Source organism: Eptatretus burgeri, chromosome 4 (assembly GCF_056783735.1).
Source record: "Eptatretus burgeri isolate ZD-2024b chromosome 4, Ebu_testis_v1, whole genome shotgun sequence".
Classification (NCBI taxonomy): Eukaryota; Metazoa; Chordata; class Myxini; order Myxiniformes; family Myxinidae; genus Eptatretus; species Eptatretus burgeri.
In genome coordinates this window covers 93,911,799-93,933,869 of record NC_140964.1, presented here as the reverse complement: position 1 = coordinate 93,933,869, position 22,071 = coordinate 93,911,799, and the positions used below count along the sequence as shown (strand labels likewise).

The 22,071-nt window shown below is 44.2% G+C and overlaps 1 long non-coding RNA gene across 2 annotated transcripts in view; it reads right to left on the bottom strand.

Moving 5' to 3' along the window:
- Positions 1-21,304, bottom strand: part of LOC147028699 (uncharacterized) — a 39,800-nt gene extending 18,496 nt beyond the window's left edge. For both annotated transcript variants that reach the window (XR_015056935.1, XR_015056936.1), the window contains exons 1-2: positions 21,268-21,304; positions 19,761-19,909 (exon numbers count right to left, since the gene is read on the bottom strand). This is a non-coding gene — a long non-coding RNA (uncharacterized LOC147028699). The remainder of the gene's footprint in view (positions 1-19,760; positions 19,910-21,267) is intronic.
- Positions 21,305-22,071: the final 767 nt, after the last annotated feature.

The window sequence follows — 22,071 nt, the reverse complement described above, 5'->3', positions numbered from 1 at the left end:
ACAGTACACATATTGATGCCTCTCCCTGCATGTGAAATGGCACTGTGACAGTTTATAGCTGAGTTGGGATTCAAACCCAATCAAGGCACAAAGGTGAGTGTACATACGTCTCAGCTATCTTGAAAACACACTTACAGTTGATTTAAAAAAAAAAATCATTTGACCTGTCTAATGACCTACACTAGCCCTTACAGTCGAGTATTCTGATGAATGTCAGTCTGCAATTTGAAGCATTTCCGGTTCCAAGTTACTCAAGGTGAAGGTGATGAACTCTTCCTCTTCTTCTTCACAAGGCATATTTTCCAAACTTGTCTCTCACCAAAGCAGTTGTTCCATCACCCCTCCTCCCATTCCTACAACAACACCTTTCTCCATGTCTTCAAAAAAATTCCTTCAATCGATATCTCTGTGTGTCCAATTTTGGAATCTTGAGAAGTTCAGTTTGCAGAGGTTGTCTGCTCATAACAATCAAATCAGCTTCACGTGATTTTAGTGTCAAACCCCCTCCGTGTCAGTTCCCTCCTCCACATCAACAATCCTGCGTCCTTCCAATCCCACAACTTTGATGTGTCCCCCTCTTCAACATCCCTCCACTTCATGTCCCCTCTTTATGCATCCCCCTCACCCCACCCTCTCCAAGCTTCCCCCTCACCCCACTCCCTCAAAGCTTCCCCCTCACCCCACCTCTCAAACCTTCCCCTTCATTGTGCCCCTTCTCAGCTCCCACACACAATAATGCCCCCTCTCACCCACCAAGCCTCACCCCCCCCCCATTCTCTCCCTCACTGTGCAAGCATCAAATAACCAAGGCCTCCACTCCAAACTGACTTCTCTCAATCCAGGCCACCAATTGACAAACCAGACATCATCTGTTTAACAGAATGCATTCTCTCACATTTACATCGCTGACTCCTTGGTGTCTCTCCCCAGATATCGTCTCCTCGGATTTAAGAGGCCTAAACACCACCCTGGTGGAGGAGTTGCACCTTACCTCAATTTATCACCGTCTGTGCATTGATCTTTCACCTTCCAACCCCCAAGGAGTACCTTTGTCTGCGACTTCCCCTCCGCTCCCACCTTTTGTGTGTCTGTGTGTTGTACCATCCTCCAAAGAGTGATGACTTTATCTACATCTCTCTCAGACAACATGCTCCAACTTTTCATCACTCATCCCAACTCTCTCTCTTCCTCATATGTAGCAATTTCAGCTATCACCATGCAAATTGGTTGGGTGATGGTGCCTCTCTCACGAGCCTTGAAACTTCAGCAAAGGACTACTGTGACTCCATGGGGCTGACTCAATCTGTGAACTTTCTGATCCAGATTTCAAACAATGGCAAATCCTCCCCTTTCGGAGTAGGTGATGACAAACTTCCCCAGAAATGTCTCCTGCTCTTCTCTGCTCCAATTGGAAAAAAATCAAATCATGTGCTTTTGAGAGTCAACATCAATCTGGCGATTGTCAGAGAGCTGCCTCAGCACCGGCAAGTCTGGCAGTTCACCCATGCAGGTAGGCAGAAACTGCAAGCAGCTATGTCACTTCAGGACTGGTCTCCCATACATGCCACCCTTGATATCAACTCAGCCTGGGACTTCTTCCACAGAAACCATATATCTATATCTCTATATCTCTATATCTCTATATCTCTATATCTCTATATCTCTATATCTCTATATCTCTATATATCTCTCTCTCTATATCTCTCTCTCTCTCTCTCTCTCTCTCTCTCTCTCTCTCTCTCTCTCTCTGTCTCTCTCTCTGTCTCTCCCTCTCTATATCTCTCTCTTTATCTCTCTATATCTCTCTCTCTCTATATCTCTATCTCTATCTCTATCTCTATCTCTATCTCTATCTCTATCTCTATCTCTATCTCTATCTCTATCTCTCTATCTCTCTCTCTCTCTCTCTCTATCTCTCGCACAGAACCATCCCATCTAGTCTTCAGTTATCTTACCCTTTTCCCCACCCATGGTACACTGACTTCTCTGGTCTGAAACAACTTGCCTTCTCTTCCTGGAAAGCAGACCTAACAAAGACAATATCAGATCATTCCAAAAATCCTGCAACAAGTATGTGTCCACTCTCAGGAGAGCCAGAAAACACCAACTGTCCAACCTTAAGAATGAACTTTCAAACTTGTCTCCCTCCTCTAAAATCTGGTGATGCCTTGATAAGTCTGTTTATGTTGTCTATCCCCCTTCCGTCCCTTCAAATGGCACCAGAGAGCCGACTCCGCTCGTGAGAAGGCTGTATGCCTCAACTCTGTTTGCATCCAAATCTTGTCCCCCCCCCCAACCTCTCATTCTTGGTACCCATCCTTTGCTGTCATATCCAAATGCTCCTGGACCCTGTATTTTGCACCTTAAAGGTGGAGAAGTTTCTTGCGACCACCTCTGATTCTGCAATTGGACCGTATGGAATCAGCTTACATGTCCAGAAATGTGCTGCTGCCCTTGCACATCCTCTCTCTGCCCTTTTCACCATATCATTTGCCCGAGGTCATGTAACATCTGCTTGAAAATTAGCCAACATCACTGCATTAAACAAAAAGGTACAAAAAAAAAAAACAATATCCTTAACGACAAACCAATGAGCTTACTTCCAATCATCAGCAAGGTCAAGGAATCCATCATCGCAATTGATATGAAATCCTTTCATTTCACCAATGACCTCATTTCAGATCATCAAATCGGGTTCAGAACTGGTCACTCTACCTTGGACATGCTGCTTCTACTCTGCCAATAATGGATGGAGGACCTCAATGTCAGACATGAGATCAGGGACGTCTCTCTAGACATATCTTGAGTTTTCGATGCAGTCTGGCATCCAAACTCTCTGCCTATGGCATCCAAGGACAACTCCACACATAGCTAACTGACTTCCTCCACTCTTGCAGACAATGTATAGCTCTCAACGGAATCCTTTCATCTCCTTTCCCTGTCAAGGCTGGAGTTCCCCAAGGCAGTGTTCTATGCCCAGTCCCATTCCTGATCTTAATAAATGATCTCTCCGATTCTCCTGAAAATCCCCCTTTATCTTTTTGCTGAGGACTCCATCCTCTCACGTGACATCCCTCTCTTCAGACTGTGATAGAATCATAAGCTGGTCATACACTTGGAATACATCTTTCAATCCTGAACAATCTCACACACTCACTCTGTCTGCCTCTTCCAAAGGAGTGTATGGCAAATGATCCCATCTATTATTTTTTTTTAACAAATACCCTTGAAGAAGTTCAGTCAATCAAACTCCTGGGTCTCACTGTCAGCTATGATCCTTCTTGGACAAACTACATTTCAAAGTTGGCCTCAAAAGCTAGTCGCCAAAAGGGCATCCTCCATCACACAAAGTCCTTCCATGGCACACCTGAACTCATAACCCCTCCCCACCCTCAGGTTTCTGCAGTGTGCATGTGGTCCACCATCAACCCCTTTCTGGTGAAACTCCCAATCTCATTCTACCCTCCAGGTCTTCAAGACAGCTGATCACCACTATCTCAGATCGTCCCCAATCCAAAACTATGATCTATTCCACCCTGGTTAACCGCCCCTAAGCCCACCTCCTGCCAAGTTTCCAGGTTTTCCATCTTGCAAGTTCGCTCTTGTATCTATCTTGTTCACTCCCATTCTACCTCCCCTACCCCTTATTCCTCCCTAAGTCCGTTATTTGTCCAAGTCCCCCTTTATTTTATCCTTCAACCTTCCTGTTGGTTGTCCCCCCCCCCCTCTTTCTACTGCTCCTGTTGTTCTGTTACATCCTGATCCGTTCATTGTTGTAGCTTTTTCACGAGCCTCGACTTTCCATACAAAAAACATCCCCAAAGTATCATCCTCCAATTCCCACCTGAATTCCAACTACAAGGAGCACCGTGTTGAGCACCTAGTTATAAATGCTGCAGCATGTCTGTGAGACCTTGACTATGGTGAGCGTTCAGTGTGAAATAATGTCAGAAATGAATGATATTTCTATCTCTTGTGAAGTGTTGTACCTCCATAATTCAATTGCACAATAACACGGGCCACAACTCTTGGATGGAGATTCCCTTTTGTCTTCAACATCCTACCAAAGAATGGATCACAACTCTGTGGGAGGAATCTCAAAGGGCAGCACTAATCCAAGTTATATTTGGCATTCATAATGATTTGTGCAAAAATAAATGGATAATTAAATAAATAAATAAATAAATAAATGAATAAAATGCAATTGACGTTCATTGTTTGGAGAATTGACACTTCTTGATTTTTCCCTCTTTTTTTTTTAAGTATCTTCGTCAGTCAATTTCGTTATTCTGTCTGTCAATTGCTTTATCACCGACAGGTCGTAATTCTAAACCAATTGTCATGAAACTTTACCAAGTTGAAGGGATAGTCTCAACTGAGAAGCCTACTGATGTTAAGGTCAAAGGTCAAAGGTCATCTTGAGGTCAAATATGAAGAGGATCTGCATATATGCATATAAAATCGTCAATTTTTCATCGGATCGACTTGAAATTTGAACAAGATTTGCATATTGCATCACTGGATTAGGAAACCAACTGTTTTTGAGATCAAAAGCTCAAAGGTCAACTCCAGGCCAGACTTATAAAATCATCAATTTTTAACTACAAAAATCATCAATTTACATCCTATTAACGTAAAAGTTGAACAGGATTTGCATACTACATCACTGAATTGGGAAAGCAACTACTTTTTGAGGTCAAAAGGTCAAAGGTCAACACATGGTGAAACTTCTAAAATCAATTTCAAGATGAAAGATCATCAATTTTCATCCGATTGACCTATGCTTTAATTAAGATCACCAATTTTCATCTTCATGAAATGGACAATTTGATGTATCCATAGCAACCTTTGGAGAAGGGGGGGGTGGATTTTGCAAGTGTCACGCTTAGCACGACGTTTTTCTTGTTTGTCTGTCTATCTCCCCGTTAGTGTGCAGAATAACTCAAAAAGTTGTGAATGGATCCAGATGAAATTTAGTGGGCAGGTTGGGTGTCTGACAAAGATGAAAAGTTTAAATTTTGATGAAGATCCGAATCCGGATCTGGCAACTATAATTATTTTAATGATTCTTCACCGTTGAGAGATAGGTCCAAAAATAATATATAGCTCAATATCTCAAAAAGTTGTGGACGGATTCGAACGAAACTTGGTGGAGACATTGAGGGTATGACAAGGAAGAATTGATTCAATTTTGGTGAAGATCACAATCTGGATCGGGCTACTAGAATTTTTTTAAGCGAATCGTCACCATTGATAGGGCTCAACTGAAATATATATATATATATATATATATATATATATATATATATATATATATATATATATATATATATATATATATATATATATATATATATATATATATATAAAATCACGATTTCTCAAAAGGTTCTGGATGGATTCGGATGAAACTTGGTGGGCAGATTGGGTGTGTGACGAGGGCGAATAGATATGATTTTGGTGAAGATCCGAATCTGGATCTGGATAAAAGAATTCTTTAATTTTCAAAATGATTCTTCACCATTGAGAGATAGGGCCAAAAATGACATGTAGCATGATATTTCAAAAATGTATTGGACCAGATACGTTCTCGTAGATCAGGCATTGTAGGGTGGAGGTATGCGCTCCACAGAGTGCCCTTCAAGTATTGAAATGTTTTATTCTTCACTCAAAATGGTGTCTTAAGGTCTGTATATAATGATTCTCATTTTCAATCAACACAAATATAATCAATTCCCCCTTCACATTTCGTGAAGATTGGTTTAAAATTGGGACCGTCGGTGATTGACATACAGACAGACAGCAGAATGAATAAAATCATTCGTAGACCGACACTTGGCAAAACAGAACTAAATACAATGGCACGGACAGACAAACAAACAGAAGCGATCAACATACTTGTCAAAAATAAAAACGTTCCCCCTACTGACCCCTCAAGATGGTGGGAATAAATGGAACTGTTATACAAGGTAGCCGTGTTGTGCTGTCAACAACTGTACATATCTTGATAACAAATTCTGAAAGATATTGGAGATATTTCTTTATCTCTCGACGTGATTTGCACTCCCACTGGTGCTTGTGTTTGTGCAATAAGCTTCTATTCGCAAGGGGTCCACAGCCTTCTTTCAATGCCAACGCTGACGACTCTGCTTCATATAAACCTGCTTTCGTTGAAACCAGACATACGGTATTATAAATGGATATATATGAAATCCATCAAATTTTCATATGATCCACATAATGTACAGTGCTGTACTTCGTCCCATGTCGTGTTCCCGAGTGAAATGCAAATAATTATTTAATATAGCATGGACGGCCAAATGTGACGCATTGGTGGCTCCACTGTTAATCAGGAGAAGTTATACATTTCGCTTGAAAACGAGTCCGAATACCAGAAGATCACTGAAGAAATAAATGACATGAAACCACAATGACAGTCACAGCTTCTTGCTCATCTATTTTCAGCTTTGGTGACCAATGATGTCTTCAACCATAAACACGCTTTTCGAGGGAAGTTTCTTGTTAACGTGGGATCACATTTATATAATGCTTTCACAATTGCTCTTGTTGTTCAGGCAGAGGTGGATGAAATGCCTGACAAGTAAGCCATAGTGCCTCTTGTTAGTGTGCTTTGTAAGTATGCACGATTAATTGTAAGAAGGTAATTATAACGCCTCGACATCAAGTCGTGCCGAGCTTGTAGCTCGGTTTGGGATGTCTGCTTGCCCGAGCGTGCTACGAGTGGTATTTCGAAGTTCAAACCCGGTCATGACTCGACGTTATTGAACATACCGGATGTGTGTGGCGAAGAAAGAACTACTGTCTAGCTTAAGAACACAAATTCTTCTTCTTTCATTTGCAGAGCATGGCTTCAGTTAACATCATTTGTTGGGGGGGGGGCATGGATGTGCCACTGATGCAATGCCCTCTTCGGGTTTGGGCAGGAATTTCTAATTTGGCCAATTTGATGGCAAATGGCTCACGTACTCTTCGCGAAGGACACCGTGGGATCTTTAACACGTACAGACAAATGTTAGCAGATGGGATTCCCAGTTTAACATCCATCAGAGGGAAGGCGCTGACATTGAATCGCCCTGCCTGTGAAACACCAGGATGATAGTTTACAGCTGGGTTGAGATTCAAACCCAAGCTCGATAGCTCCGAGGCGAGTGTGCCGACCTCTAAGCTATCTTGCAAGCTTGGCTAAGATTAGGACCCAGGCTCGACAGTTCCAAGGCGAGTGTGCGTACCTCTAGGAGTTTAGGCTATCCAACCACCCAAGAACACAAATAAGAAAATCTCACAAGCTGCATGGCTCTTTCTACACCACTCTCCCACATCCACCTTCTCCTCACAGTCCCAAGACTGGCAGGTGAAATTGGTGTTGATAGCAAATGTGCACTCGTTCCGGATGTGAAAGAATGTGCATTTCTCAAAAAACAAAGTTTGCAACAATTCTCCATGGAACAGGAAACAGATGGGAAACAAACGTCTCTCTTCTCTCGTAGCACCGCCTCCAGGTAGGGGAGGGTATTACAAGTCTCCACCATTTCCAGTGCAGTATTCCTGTCCGGACATTTTCCAGTGCTGTGTGTTTTGAATTATAAGCAGTAGGTATCTTTTTGCTTCATGCACAAAACCAAGGTTTTTTATTTTGTTTTGTTTTTTTGCACATACAGAGCTGTCACTTGCAGAGATACACCACCCAAATAAAGATATTCGTCAGAAGAATGCTTGCATGCTTGGAACGAAATCGCCCATTGGGCGGGTGAACTGCTCGTACTGGAAATGCGACAATTATCTGTGGTTGAGAGATGTCAAGTTCCTGCCATTTCCGATTTGTACAAGTGAACAGTGGCAGCGAACACACACAAACACATGCGCGCACACACACACACACACACACACACACACACACACACACACACACACACACACACACACACACACGGTACCGAGACAGTTGCCATGGCTAATCAGGTTAAGATTCAGCCAATCACCACTGTGATCGAATCTGGTTGAGATAATGTCATGATGAATAAATATCTGCAATATGAAAGCCAAATATTCAACGGTTTTTGAAATATCTTGTACACAAAAGTACATGTATGGATGGTTGGTCATGGACGGAGCTCGTATTATGTCCCCAGTCTTCGACCTTGTTGGAGGGGCAGAGAACAACTAGAACAGCACTGAGTAGAGCGCCTACCTCTGCCAGGCTGAGCAGTTTACATTTTGTATCCCACTGAAAGGCCGGACCAAGCTACCAAGGTTCTGGACCTACTCATGAGATCCAAAGCCTGTTCTGGACCTGCTCATGTGATCCAGAGGCTTGTTCTGGACCTGCTCATGATATCCAAAGCCTGTTCTGGACCTGCTCATGATATCCAAAGACTTGTTCTGGACCTGCTCAAGAGATTCAAAGACTTGTTTTGAACCTGCTCATGAGATCTAAAGACTTGTTCTGGACCTGTTCATGAGATCCAAAGGCTTCTTCTGGACCTGCTCATGATATCCAAAGACTTGTTCTGGACCTGCTCAAGAGATCCAAACGCTTGTTCTGGACCTGCTCATGATATCCAAAGCTTGGTCTGGACCTGCTCATGAGATCCAAAGCTTGTTCTGGACCTGCTCATGAGATCCAAAGACTTGTTCTGGACCTGCTCAAGAGATCCAGAGGCTTGTTCTGGACCTGCTCATGATATCCAAAGCCTGTTCTGGACCTGCTCATGATATCCAAAGACTTGTTCTGGACCTGCTCAAGAGATCCAAAGGCTTGTTCTGGACCTGCTCATGATATCCAAAGCTTGTTCTGGACTTGCTCATGAGATCCAAAGCTTGTTCTGGGCCTGCTCATGAGATCCAAAGGCTTGTTCTGGACCTGCTCATGAGATCTAAAGACTTGTTCTGGACCTGCTCATGAGATCCAAAACTTGTTCTGGACCTGCTCATGAGATCGAAAGACTTGTTCTGGACCTGCTCATGAGATCCAAAGGCTTGTTCTGGACCTGCTCATGAGATCTAAAGACTTGTCCTGGACCTGCTCATGAGATCCAAAGCTTGTTCTGGACCTGCTCATGAGATCTAAAGACTTGTTCTGGACCTGCTCATGAGATCCAAAAGCTTGTTCTGGACCTGCTCATTAGATTCAAAGGCTTGTTCTGAACCTGCTCATTAGATCCAAAGGCTTGTTCTGAACCTGCTCATTAGATCCAAAGGCTTGTTCTGAACCTGCTCATGTGATCCAAAGGCTTGTTCTGGACCTGCTCATGTGATCCAAAGCTTGTTCTGGACCTGCTCATTAGATCCAAAGGCTTGTTCTGAACCTGCTCATTAGATCCAAAGGCTTGTTCTGAACCTGCTCATTAGATCCAAAGGCTTGTTCTGAACCTGCTCATTTGATCCAAAGGCTTGTTCTGAACCTGCTCATTAGATCCAAAGGCTTGTTCTGAACCTGCTCATTAGATCCAAAGACTTGTTCTGGACCTGCTCATTAGATCCAAAGACTTGTTCTGGACCTGCTCATTAGATCCAAAGGCTTGTTCTGAACCTGCTCATTAGATCCAAAGACTTGTTCTGGACCTGCTCATATGATCCAAAGCTTGTTCTGGACCTGCTCATGAGATCCAAAGGCTTGTTCTGGACCTGCTCATTAGATCCAAAGGCATGTTCTGAACCTGCTCATATGATCCAAAGCTTGTTCTGGACCTGCTCATGAGATCCAAAGGCTTGTTCTGGACCTGCTCATGAGATCTAAAGACTTGTTCTGGACCTGCTCATATGATCCAAAGGCTTGTTCTGAACCTGCTCATTAGATCCAAAGGCTTGTTCTGGACCTGCTCACGAGATCCAAAGGCTTGTTCTGGACCTGCTCACGAGATCCAAAGTCTTGTTCTGGACCTGCTCATATGATCCAAAGCTTGTTCTGGACCTGCTCATTAGATCCAAAGACTTGTTCTCACCATCGCTTTTGCCTCCAAGCTGTATCTAATGCTTGTTCAAGTTCTCATGTTTCGGGATTCTCATGCTGGCTTCTCTTGGCTGCAGTGTTGGACAGTCATATGGTAGACAGTCAATATGCACCATTTGTAGGTATTATTAAATGTAAGATTTCTGGGTAAATAACATTTTGTGTTCTCCCATTTGGAGCCAACAGAATTAGAGCTTTTGAAGTTCCTACTTGAGAGACATGAAGATGAGAAATACAGGATGCACAATTAAAGAATACTGGGGGTTTTTTTCTTGTTTCATCCACCATTGAGGCTCATAGAAGAGCAAGAACAAAAAACAAAAAAAAACAGACAATGGCATTTACGGGAGCAACAAAAGTTAATTAAAAAAAAAAGTAGAATCCAAATCCAAAAAGATCACTACTGGTGCCCTGGGGTGCAACATAAAATCAGGCATACAATCATTTCCTTTAAAAGAATGAAAAAAATGATTTCTGGAGATATTTTACCATGTCCTCTTACAACTCCACAGGCTAAGCTCAAGCGGAAGTGACGCTTCCATTTAATGAGTCCATGTGCGTCCAGACAATGAGTACACGCCAACATGCAGGGCACGTGTATTCTGTAACACGTCCTGCAGATCATATTATTTAATTATATCAGGTGGGGGGGGGGGAGGAGGGAATTAAAAGAAAATAAAATAATCACTTTACATTTTTGATTTCACTCCAGATTTTGACAATTATTTCGGCCACGAGTTCTGATCGTCAAATATTGAATTAGATTTTGAATATCACCTTTTAATAAGCCGATACAATGCATTATTCAATCTTGCCTGGAGCCAATCACATTGCATCTCGCCTCACACATCCAATCAGCATAAATCACGAACAAACAAACAGCCATCTCCATCAATATATATATATATATATATATATATATATATATATATATATATATATATATATATATATATATATATATATATACATATATATATACATATACATATATCTGTAGGGGCTAACCAACATTGCGAGGGAGGTGGGGTGATACCCGGCATTGCCCGGCTAGAGAAGCATTTTCCCGGCAATGGTTTTGGGACATGTTGGGCATTGAAAAGCAATGGAGTTATCGACCTCATGTTGGTTACCTTTTTCCTGGAGGCCAGAGGCAGCTGCCCGACCCCACATCCCAATATACACTTTATAGCAGCCTTTGGTGGCCTCAAAACAGATGTCAAGGCCAGCAACTGGTAGTTTAAAACCTTGCCCAGATTCTGAAGTACCAACACCCAAACTTGGAATTATGTCGTAACCAAAAAAAGTGCTAAACAATTCAAAATATATTTATATTTTAGATTCTTCAAAGTAGCCACCCTTTCCCTTGATGACAGCTTTGCACACTCTTGGTATTCTCTCAACCAGCTTCATGAGGTAGTCACCTGGAATGCTTTTCCAACAGCCTTGAAGGAGTTCCCACAGATGCTGAGCACTTGTTGGCTGCCTTTCCTTCACTCCGCGGTCTAACTCATCCCAAACCATCTCGGGTGATTGTGGAGGCCATGTCATCTGATGCAGCACTCCATCACTGTTCTTCTTGGTCAAATAGCCTTTACACCTTCTGAAGGTGTGCTTTGGATAATTTTCCTGATGAAAAACAAATGATGGTCCCACTAAAGACAAACCATATGGGATGGCGTATTGCTGCAGAATGCTGTGGTAGCCATACTGGTTAAGTGTGCCTTGAATTCTAAATACATTGCCGACAGCATCACAAGCAAAAGACCCCCACACCATCACACCTCCTCCTCCATACTTCACGGTGAGAACCATACATGCAGAGATCATCCGCTCACCTTCTCTGCATCTCACGACGACATGGCAGTTGGAACCAAAAATCTCAAATTTGGACTCATCATACCAAAGGATACATTTCCACCGGTCTAATATCCATTGCTTTTATTTCTTGGCCCAAGCAAGTCTCGTCTTCTTATTGGTCTCCTTCAGTGGTGGTTTCTTTGCAACAAATCGACCATGAAGGCCTGATCCACACAGTCTCCTCTAAACAGTTGATGTTGAGATGTGTCAATTACTTGAACTCTGTGAGGCATTTACTTGGGATTTACTGGTAACTCTAATAAGCTTATCCTCTGCAGTGGAGGTAACTCTGGGTCTTCCTTTCTGGTGGTGGTTCTCATGAGAGCCAGTTTAATCATCGCACTTGATGGCTTTTGCGACGGCACTTGAAGAAACTTTCAAAGTTCTTTGAATTTTCCGGATTGACTGACCTCCATGTCTTAAAGTAATGATGGACTGTCGTTTCTCTTTGCTTAGTTGAGGTGTTCTTGCCATAATATGGATGACTACAGTACAGACACAATAATGGTCTTTCACCAAATAGGGCTATTTACTGTACACCAACCCTAAATTGTCACAACACAACTGATTGGCTCAAACACATTAAGAAGGAAAGAAATTCCACAAATTAACTTTTACAAGACACACCTGTTGAAGGAAAAGCATTCCCGGTGACTACCTCATGAAGCTGGTTGAGAGAATGCCAATAGTGTGTAAAGCTGTCATTAAGGCAAAGGGTGGCTACTTTGAAGAATCTAAAATATAAATATATTTTGAATTGTTTAACACTTTTTTGGTGACATCATTCCATATGTGTTGTTACGAATCTGGCAGCCATGAGCACACAACAGACAGGTCCCCGTAGGTGTTATTTCGTTAAGTATATGTGTATAGTTAGAATCCATCCCCTGCGTCTAATGGGTGATTAAATGTTTGTGCACTGCAGAGTTATTTTAATAGTCAGGGTTTCCTTTTAGATTTTCAAAAACAACAACACCTTCGCCTCGCTCCATCCTGACGCCATAACGCTCGTGGTGGGCAGAGTTCAATGAAGGACTTGGCATCTCTCTCAACCAATCAGAGAGATGCAAGCGAGTTTGCAGTCGTTCGACCAATGGGAGCCAACGCTGAACAATATTACTCATCTTCCTGTTTGAGGGGCGGTCCGCCGTGATGCCCGCCACCCCCCCCCCCACGGTCCAATCAGCAGACTTGGCACCCCTTTTGGCCAATCACAGGGGCAACGAGTGGATCGCACACCAAAACCGTGCAGTAAGGGGGGTGGGTTACAAGAGGGAGTCCCCTCCCCCCTGGACGGTGAAAGATTAATTGATCAGCGCTATCCGACTGGAGTTAGTAGGGGTTTGTCTGCCGGACCGTCTCGGATTGCCTCGCCTTGCCTGCTGGCGCTCGCTGCCTTGTCCGTCCCTGGAGCTTGGAGTGGCATCGTTGTTGCGGGTTCGAGTCCCGCCAAGCAAGAACATCAAAGACCACACGAGGTGGACAGGTCCAAGCTAGCTCTGGTCTCCAGCTGACCTTTCCTCGAGCTGGAGGCCTTCAATAAAGACCCGACGGGGTCCATTTCTGGGCATCTGTGAGTGTGTGTGTGTGTGTGTGTGTGTGTGTGTGTGTGTGTGTGTGTGTGTGTGTGTGTGTGTGTGTGTGTGTGTGTGTGTGTGTGTGTGTGTGTGTGTGTGTGTGTGTCCATGGACCCCATCTATAAAGGAGAATTGTTAAGTGCTTCTGTTGTACATTATTTGCTTTGCTTAGTCGTGATGACTCTGCTCTGTGTTCCCCTCCTGATTATTCTTCCCCTCATCCCCCGATTATTGTAAATAAATCCCCCTTTTTGTTGAATGTCCCAGCTCGTCCTTGTCCTTTCTTCCATGGGTTTGCCGTGCTGCGAACACGAATTAGGAGGCTTCATTAATTGCCGTAATTGTACAATCGGTCCGGCAGGAATCTGGTACTCTCCGCTTGGGGTACGACTCGGATCCGGCTCGGTAACGGCCTGGATTGCGCAGATCCTGCCGAGGGTGAATTTCCCCAGCAGTTTGGATGACGTGGGTGTTTAGGTATATTGAAATTGGCAATTGACCCTATCCCACGTGGTCAACCTATTGGCGATCTTCGGTCCGATAAGGGACCCGTGACCTTTCGGATTTATTTGAAAGGTACGACCTAAATTCCGGGTGTTCGGTGGAGCCGACTCTACTGCATCCCCTAGCGGTCGTGCTCGCCACCGAGACCCGGCCCCACAATATTATTTCATAGTTTTGATATCTTCACTATTATTCGACAATGTAGAAAAAGAGTAGAAATAAAGAAAAAACCTTGAATGAGTCGGTGTGGTCAAACTTTTAACTGGAACTGTATGTATATATTGTTATGGATCTGGAAACCATATGCATTCAAACATACAGATGTCCCAAGAGTCAGTTATTCCGTTACGTACATGTGAGACAGGTCCCTTCCTTTTGTCTAGTGGGAGAATCAAAGGTGTGCATTGCGATGTCCTTTTAGGTAGGTTATTACATCTAACAGCCATCCAACAAACCATCCAAAAAACCATCCAACGAACCCTCCAACAAAAAAAAAACCAACAACCAACCACGGTACCTTCCAGCGCTTGCAACTCTCGCCTCGCTGGCCACAACATATGGGGCAAAAATGTCCAGTCCGCAGTTCCTATTCGGCTTCTCCAAGCGCTCCAATTCTTTCTCGTCGAGTCCACACGCGTGGAGTGGACGGGCCTCGCCGGTGCCTGGCCGAGGCCCCGCACAGAAAAGGGTGGACCCATGGGAGCCCCGTCCAATCAGGGCGGACGGTGAAATGTTTCGGAGCCCCCGCACGTTCTAGGAGGTCCATAAAAAGACGACACCATCCTCAGTGCAAGAGGAGTTCTGTGGAGAGGAGTCTCAAGAGTGAGAGTTTTTTGGAGGAGTGGAGTTGGTTGGTGTGCGTCATGTGGTTTTGAGCTGGAGTTCTGCATTTGGCTGGCGTTTGTTGGAGTTTTCCTGGGTCCCGTCCGCGACCCTGATCTCTGCCCTGGGAATCCGACTGCTCTGCTCGGATTCCTCCACGGGCACGAACCCCATGCGTGTGACTGTGGGCCGAGCCGCACGACCATTAGCTGGTGCCGCACCGCGGAGCACCCCCTCCCTTCAACGTGCAGGTACCTAAACGAACTGCGACCCCCAGCTCATCTCTCCCTCTCTGGCTGTGGGGGTCTATTAATAAATCATCTGAGTGTGCGTCTCAGTGTGTGGGCCCGTCTTGTAAGTAGAAACTGTGTAAGTGTTTTTGAACATTGTAAATTCTTACTTGTATATTCCGCGATAAGTCTTGCTCTGTGTCTTCTTTATTGTAAATAAATTACTGTAGAAATGTTCCCAGTTCGTTTCCGTCCTTTCTTTCATTGGTCCAGCATGGTTTGGATCTGAGTTTTAGCCGGTTCTTGGTTCCCGTTAATCTGCTCATCCAAGCCGGCACGGCTTTGGCAATTCCGCTCGATTGCACCCGAACCGGAGTTGGTAGTCGGTAGTTGGAACTCTACCGCAGTTGGTAGAGTGACCCGGTTCGAGCAAGACGTGCCAAGGGTGTGGTTCCCCGGTAGTCGAAATCGCGTAGTTAATTGGGTAAATTGGTTTGAGGTGTGTGTGTGTGTGTGTGTGTGTGTGTGTGTGTGTGTGTGTGTGTGTGTGTGTGTGTGTGTGTGTGTGTGTGTGTGTGTGTGTGTGTGTGTGTGTGTGTGTGTGTGTGTGTGTGTGTGTGTGTGTGTGTGTGTGTGTTTACGGTTTTCAGAGACCATGGGGAGAAATGCGCCAAAACACATTAGGGATCCCGAGTGTAGTTTAATCTCAAATATTTGGTTGAGATAAATTACCTCTCCTCTCATATCAGTGGAAAGGGAAATATGTTGTGTTTGTACAGAACTTTTGAATCCCTTTGTGATTCTCTTTGATCTAAATCATCTCTGTCTTTCCCTCTCTTCTTATCTCTCTCCCCATATCTCTCTCCCTCCATATCTCCCTGAACCTCTCCCACAATCAACATTACACTCAACATTTCAACCAAAGCTACAAAACGAACATAACAAAACCACCATTACAAAGGAAGTCAACCAAGAACATCATGAGGTAGCACAGATCCACGGAGGATTGCAAATCAAATCAAATCAAACCAAGAATATCATAGCGCAGCACAGGTCCACTGCACAGATGGGCGGGCATCCAGCGACGATGTGGACTCTTGATTCCACGAACGCTGGCGGTCTGGGTGTTTATATTAAGCATTGCAATGTATGCAGTGATTCGTAGGTATTATGATCAGGCATTCGATAATACAAGTGAGGAAAGTGGGGGGGCGGGGGGGGGAATAAAATAATAATAATGAAAAACAACTATCATGAAGAAACCATTGTGGCCTGTTCCAAGTCAAGGCATTGTTGAGCAGACCAAAAAAAAAAATGGTGAAGTGTCCACCATGGTGAAGCGAGGGACAGTGAGGTGACCAAGGATGAGCCTTGATGAAGGTTAGTTAAATAAGACCATTAATTATATCTTCAAATGGAGTGTTTAAATTAATTCAAACGCCCAATTTTCATTCATGCACTCCCTTGGAGTTCCCTTAATATGCCTGCAAAGTTTGGGGCCACTAGGTTTCATAGTTTTGGAGTTATGGAGGAGATGGACAGACAGACGGACTGACACACTGACATCTATATACATATATATTGTTGCGGTTCTCAGAACCGCATGCATACAACAGATAGTGGTCCCACGACAGTTATTCTATTAATATACATGTAGATAGTCCCTTCCCTTTTGTCTAGCGGGACAATAGGGGCGTGTGTTGCGATGATCTCACACTAGGTTTGCTTACATCATTTTTTTTCTTCATTTCGTCCCTACTCTTCTTTTCTGATTATTCCTGAGGTAAATCTGAGCCACGTGCGCCTTCGCTGTGAGGTGGGCCCTCACGGATGCCAGCGCGTGCGACGCCGCTGTGAGGAAACGATGGCGCGCGGCATTAACGGCACAGAGCCCTCGTTCAAGCGAGCCCTAAACCCAACGTGTGCAGCGAGTCATACAGTGCACTTGGCAGTGCGGGATTACCGACTCGAGCTTCTGATGATCTGGGGAAGATTGCCGGTTGCATTAAAAAGGCATACGAATGAATATCTCTTAAGAGGCTGCACGAATGGTGTTTTTCACAGCACAGGAAACACAGCCAGCACGACGCCCACGCTGCACGAAACGCGTACGGAGGCCGATAAAGGCGACTCCACGCCACGTTGGGCAGGATGAAAGTGTGCAAAGTAGAAGCGGAGCGTTCCTTTTCAACCAAATATTTGACCCATATCGGTGTTCGCCTCGTGCACACGCTAGTAGAATCGGGCGAACGTGAGCGCTGGCCACATGTGTAATGGCCGAACCACGTGCACTGTATGGAATGTTCTCGAAGGCAGACACGTATGCTGCTCACGAAACGTGCATGGATTTATCCATAACATGTACCTTCAGCCCTCGCTGGCAGCAGCGGATTCCCCACGGATGGTGAGCGTCTTTTCGTCTCTATGGCCAGCGAAGCTGCAATCGAGCAAGGGAATGTTGTACAGTGCAGGCCACGTTGGCATGCGTGGAGGGTGCGCGTTGATTGGCGCTGGTCGGATTCCCGAGCGGGCATGCGGGACACTCGGCCGGTCGCCAAGGTAAGGCCCAGGGGTTTTTGTGGGACAATTCGCTCACCAATTTCTGTGTGGGCGATTCGTGTCATGTCGTGGGGTCGGAGGGGAGTATTTTCGCTGTCTGAGATGACCTTGCCGGATACTAAGTGGTGTGGTTTCCAGCCAAAGTTAGTGGGCCGCGTAAGGGATCGGGGCCAATCGGAGCGCCCGATTCAGGTGATGATGCTTCGCTTCGAGGTGGCCCCCTGCCCTACGCTGCAAGTCCTATAAAGGTCGGAGCAGTCCCTCTGCCTCTCTCGCCTCGCCCTCGACTCTGCACGACCCACCTCCTGCTGCCTGGACTCCACCTCCTCATCTCCGCCCACACGACATTAGCCCCACCCGCCTACCTGGTCCCACCTACTACTCTATCCATGAAATCTGGACTCCGCCTCTTCTCCACTGAAGCCCCTTCTTCACGAATACGGTCTCCACACGTGCTGCTGAAGCCAGAGACGATGCGCCAGCTGTCGGGTACTGCACCACGGAGCATCCCTCCACCCCCTCCCCCTCCCCCCCAAAACGTATTGGTGGTGCATCGTGCAATCAATTACAAAGGTACAGAGATCGTAGCCTCAACTCCTTTCCCTTCCTGTTTCAATACTTTCTCTTCATCGGGTTTTCTGTGTCCGTGTGTGTGCGTGTGTGTGTGTCCTGGCGCCTGTCTATGTAAGACCGCAGAAGATAGTTTTTGTTATTAATGTTATTATTTTCACATTAAGTCTGCTCTGTGTCCACTTTTGTAAGTTGCTTGTTTATTTGCTGCACCACACCTCTCTCCCCTATCTCTGCACAACACACCCCAATAAATCCTGATCGTGCCACATACCTTTCCTCGCCCATTGTAATAAATCATTATTAGGAATGTTCCCTGCTCGTTTTTGTCTTTTATTTCCATTGATCCAGCAGGGTCTGAATCCTAGTTTAGCCGGGTCTTTATTCCCAACGATCCGTTCCTTTCCTCCGGCACGTCCTTGGCAGTGTCGCTCAGCTGCATCCAATCCGGAAAAATGATCCGATCCGGTAGAGTGATCCGGTTCGGACAAGGCGTACCGAGGGCGTGTTCCCTGGTAATTAAATCACATGATTAATTAGGTAGCCCGATTAAACCATAGACGGGAGGACATGAGGTCACGCGGTTGAGTTATTGGCGTCCACGGTCGGTTTAGCGACCCGCCACGTCACGGAATTATCCGTGCGCGACGGCCTACAATTCCGGGGAGTCTGGTGGGAGCTAAGATAGCTTCCCCCACCTAGTAATCTTCTCACCCGACCCCCGGACCGCAACAATATAAAAAGAGCTCGGTCTCGGCGTGCGTCCGTCCATCCTTCCTTCCCTCGATCCCAAAAGACAACCAAGACTCAAAAAGACTCTGAAGACCCAAAAGTCACCAAAGACTCAAAAGTCCCAAAAGTCCCAAAAGTCCCCTTAGACCTGAACAACATTTCATCCCCTTATACCCTTCAGAGAGACAAGACAGCTTCGACCCTTGATCACTTAGACCACTTCAACCTTTATATATCACAAATGAAATTTCAAAGTAATACAATATCAGCAATATTATAAATAAATTTGTGGAAGAGAAATGTTTGCATTACGATTGGTGTAAGTCATGCCAACACAGCAAATCTGTAACGTCAATCTCCGCAACTACATGCGGAGAGGCGAGCACAGCGAGCCAAACCACGCTAGTTTATTAGTCTCGGTACACATACATAAAAACCAGTCCGACTTGCGAAAAGGGAATACCTGACAGCATACAAATTAGTTCAGGTCGGATTGGACTTGGGCTCAAACCCCATGCTGTGAATCTGCAGTTGCTTGAGCAGCGCCAGGTGAAGGATTAAACCCAGACGACAAAGCTCATATAATGTCCCTAAAGTTCAATTCAATACTGCAAAATAGCACAAGGTGATAAAAAGAACTGTTTCATTACAAAAGAAAGTTGCAGTGAAAGGATTTTTTTGGTGTTTTTGTTGTGGTGGTGATTTTTCCCAAGCAGGCTGCATAAGCTGAACAACACAACACCCCCCCCCCCCCAACAGATAACGGCACACATTGCGTAAGCTTTGTTAAAACCCTGTGATTGAGAATGCATTGCCATTACCTTCCCAGAGCCATATCGTTTCCCCAAATCAGCTTGCAATGCATGGCACAGCACAGGGTGTACAAACTTATCACGTCTGCGATGTGCTGCCACGAGGCTACGATGATTCACCCACCTGCTGCTTGTGCCGTCTCATCACACAAGACTTTGTCTTAGCAATGATCTTGAACCAAATGACTTCCATTTTGTGTTTCACCCTGCAAGCGATAAGATCGCGTAATGTAGTTGCTTGGTTCCACTGAAATGTCATTCACAGGACGTGGGCTGAGAATATGAAAAATGTGAAGAAAATAAATTGAAGTACAAGTTAGCGTTTCCTTTTCTCATTCTTATTCTCAAACCTTGTGTTTGCCAAAATCAAAACTTTTGAAAGTCTGATATATCGACATAGTGTGTGGATCTGGAGCAAACATGTGCCAAGTGTGTGTGTCCAAAAAATATAAATAAAAACAAAAAAAAAATCCCTTTTTCTTTTTGGATTTTCTTTTGTATATTCCGAAAAAAAAAATCTTTTAAAAGTTATATCTGAACATCAACTTAACAGTAGTTTTATGATTAGTGGAATTTCATAATAGTGCAAAATATTTAAAGAGCAATTTTCACATTTGAGCTCCATTTAATTGTTTTTCATCAACTTTGTAATTATTCATATATTTTGTATGCAGCCTGTGGCTGCTTGGTTGCATCATTTTCTGTGGGGACAGCGGTGTCAGTAAGCTGGTAATCATTTTGCTGACCTCAGAAGGATGGCAGGCTGAGTCAACCCATCTGGTGTCGATTCAACGGGTTAACAAGGACTTGACCTGAAGACCCGGGGATCTTAAGCCAGCCACCTTAACCGTCAAACCAACACCAGGCTTTTTTGTTTAATTCATGAAAGGCGAATCCTTATTCATCGAAAAATCGATGACTGACAATTTTCAACTCGTTATTTGCATTTCTAAGCTGTTTAATACTCAACATTCATGTTCTAACATCAAGTTGCATCCAGAACCGGCCGAGGGTGCGATGTACAACTATATGTGTGCCACATTGTACGTGTCAAGAGCGCCTTTCACAGGTGGAACTACGCTCCACTACGTACTTGATACGTACACTCACATTGTCACAAAAGTAAAAACAATAACAATAACAAAACAAATATATATATATATATATATATATATATATATATATATATATATATATATATATATATATATATATATATATATTGCACTTTCTTCTTCTTTTATTTAAATAATGGAAATAAATATACTTGCCCATTTTTATTTTGGCACCCTTGGGATATCCCTGGGCATGCCACATTGTCTCATCCACATTCCTCCCCTCATTGCCCCAATTAGACAGTGTGGTTTTGACGGATAAAATTGGTCTGGTGTTAATGTGGTGCGGCATGATGGGCCCAATGGCCACCTCTTGCATCGAATTTACTTGTTTGTCCTCGTCCTATGTACTTAATATACATACTCCTGTTGTACTACGTACCACAAGGAATCACAAGGAGATGAGACAGAGGTGGAGGCCATTCATCCCATCATGCCTGTGCCATATCAACACCACACCAATTTATCAACACAAGATCAAAAAAAAACTAGAAGGGCACTTGGTAGAGCACGTACCTCTGCCACGCAATGTCTGATCCATGAGAACATATCGGGCCCAATACATTTTCAGCCACGTCTCACGTAGAGAACGTGGCTCAAAGAGAGCTCGGCGTTCTTCTTCTTCTTCTTCTTCTTCTTCTTCTTCTTCCTCCTCCTCTTCCTCTTCCTCTTCTTCCTCTTCCTCTTCTTCCTCTTCCTCTTCTTCCTCTTCCTCTTCTTCCTCTTCCTCTTCCTCTTCTTCCTCTTCCTCTTCCTCTTCTTCCTCTTCCTCCTCTTCCTCCTCTTCCTCTTCTTCCTCCTCCTCTTCTTCTTCTTCTTCTTCTTCCAAAACATTTAGGACTCGGCTCTTTTATATACAGGATCCGGATCTCCTTAAATACTAAACATCTGTACACATCCTCACATAGACAGTGCCTTTTGAGAGCGTCTATCATGAACTTTTAAATATATTCGGACATTTGCTTTAAGGTTTCGAAAAGTTCACGTTACTATTTAAAGATTATTCCATTTAATGTATTGTAATTTCGTAAATACACTATTTTCTTGTCATGAACGACGATCGTCCATGACGGGTGTCGCTATTGGCTCAATCAAGGCACGTGACGAAATATCGGAAGTTGTTGTTGTTGTTGTTTTTTCTTCTTCTTCCTCTTCTTGTTCTTCTTCTGGTGAAGACAAAACCTTTAGGACGCGGCTCTTGGACACATTTGTCCTTGTTGAAATATCATGCTGTACAGCTCTCAATGGTGAAGAATCACTTAAAAAAATTTAATAAATCTCTTTTCCAGATCTTCACCAAAATTGAATCGCTTCTTCCTT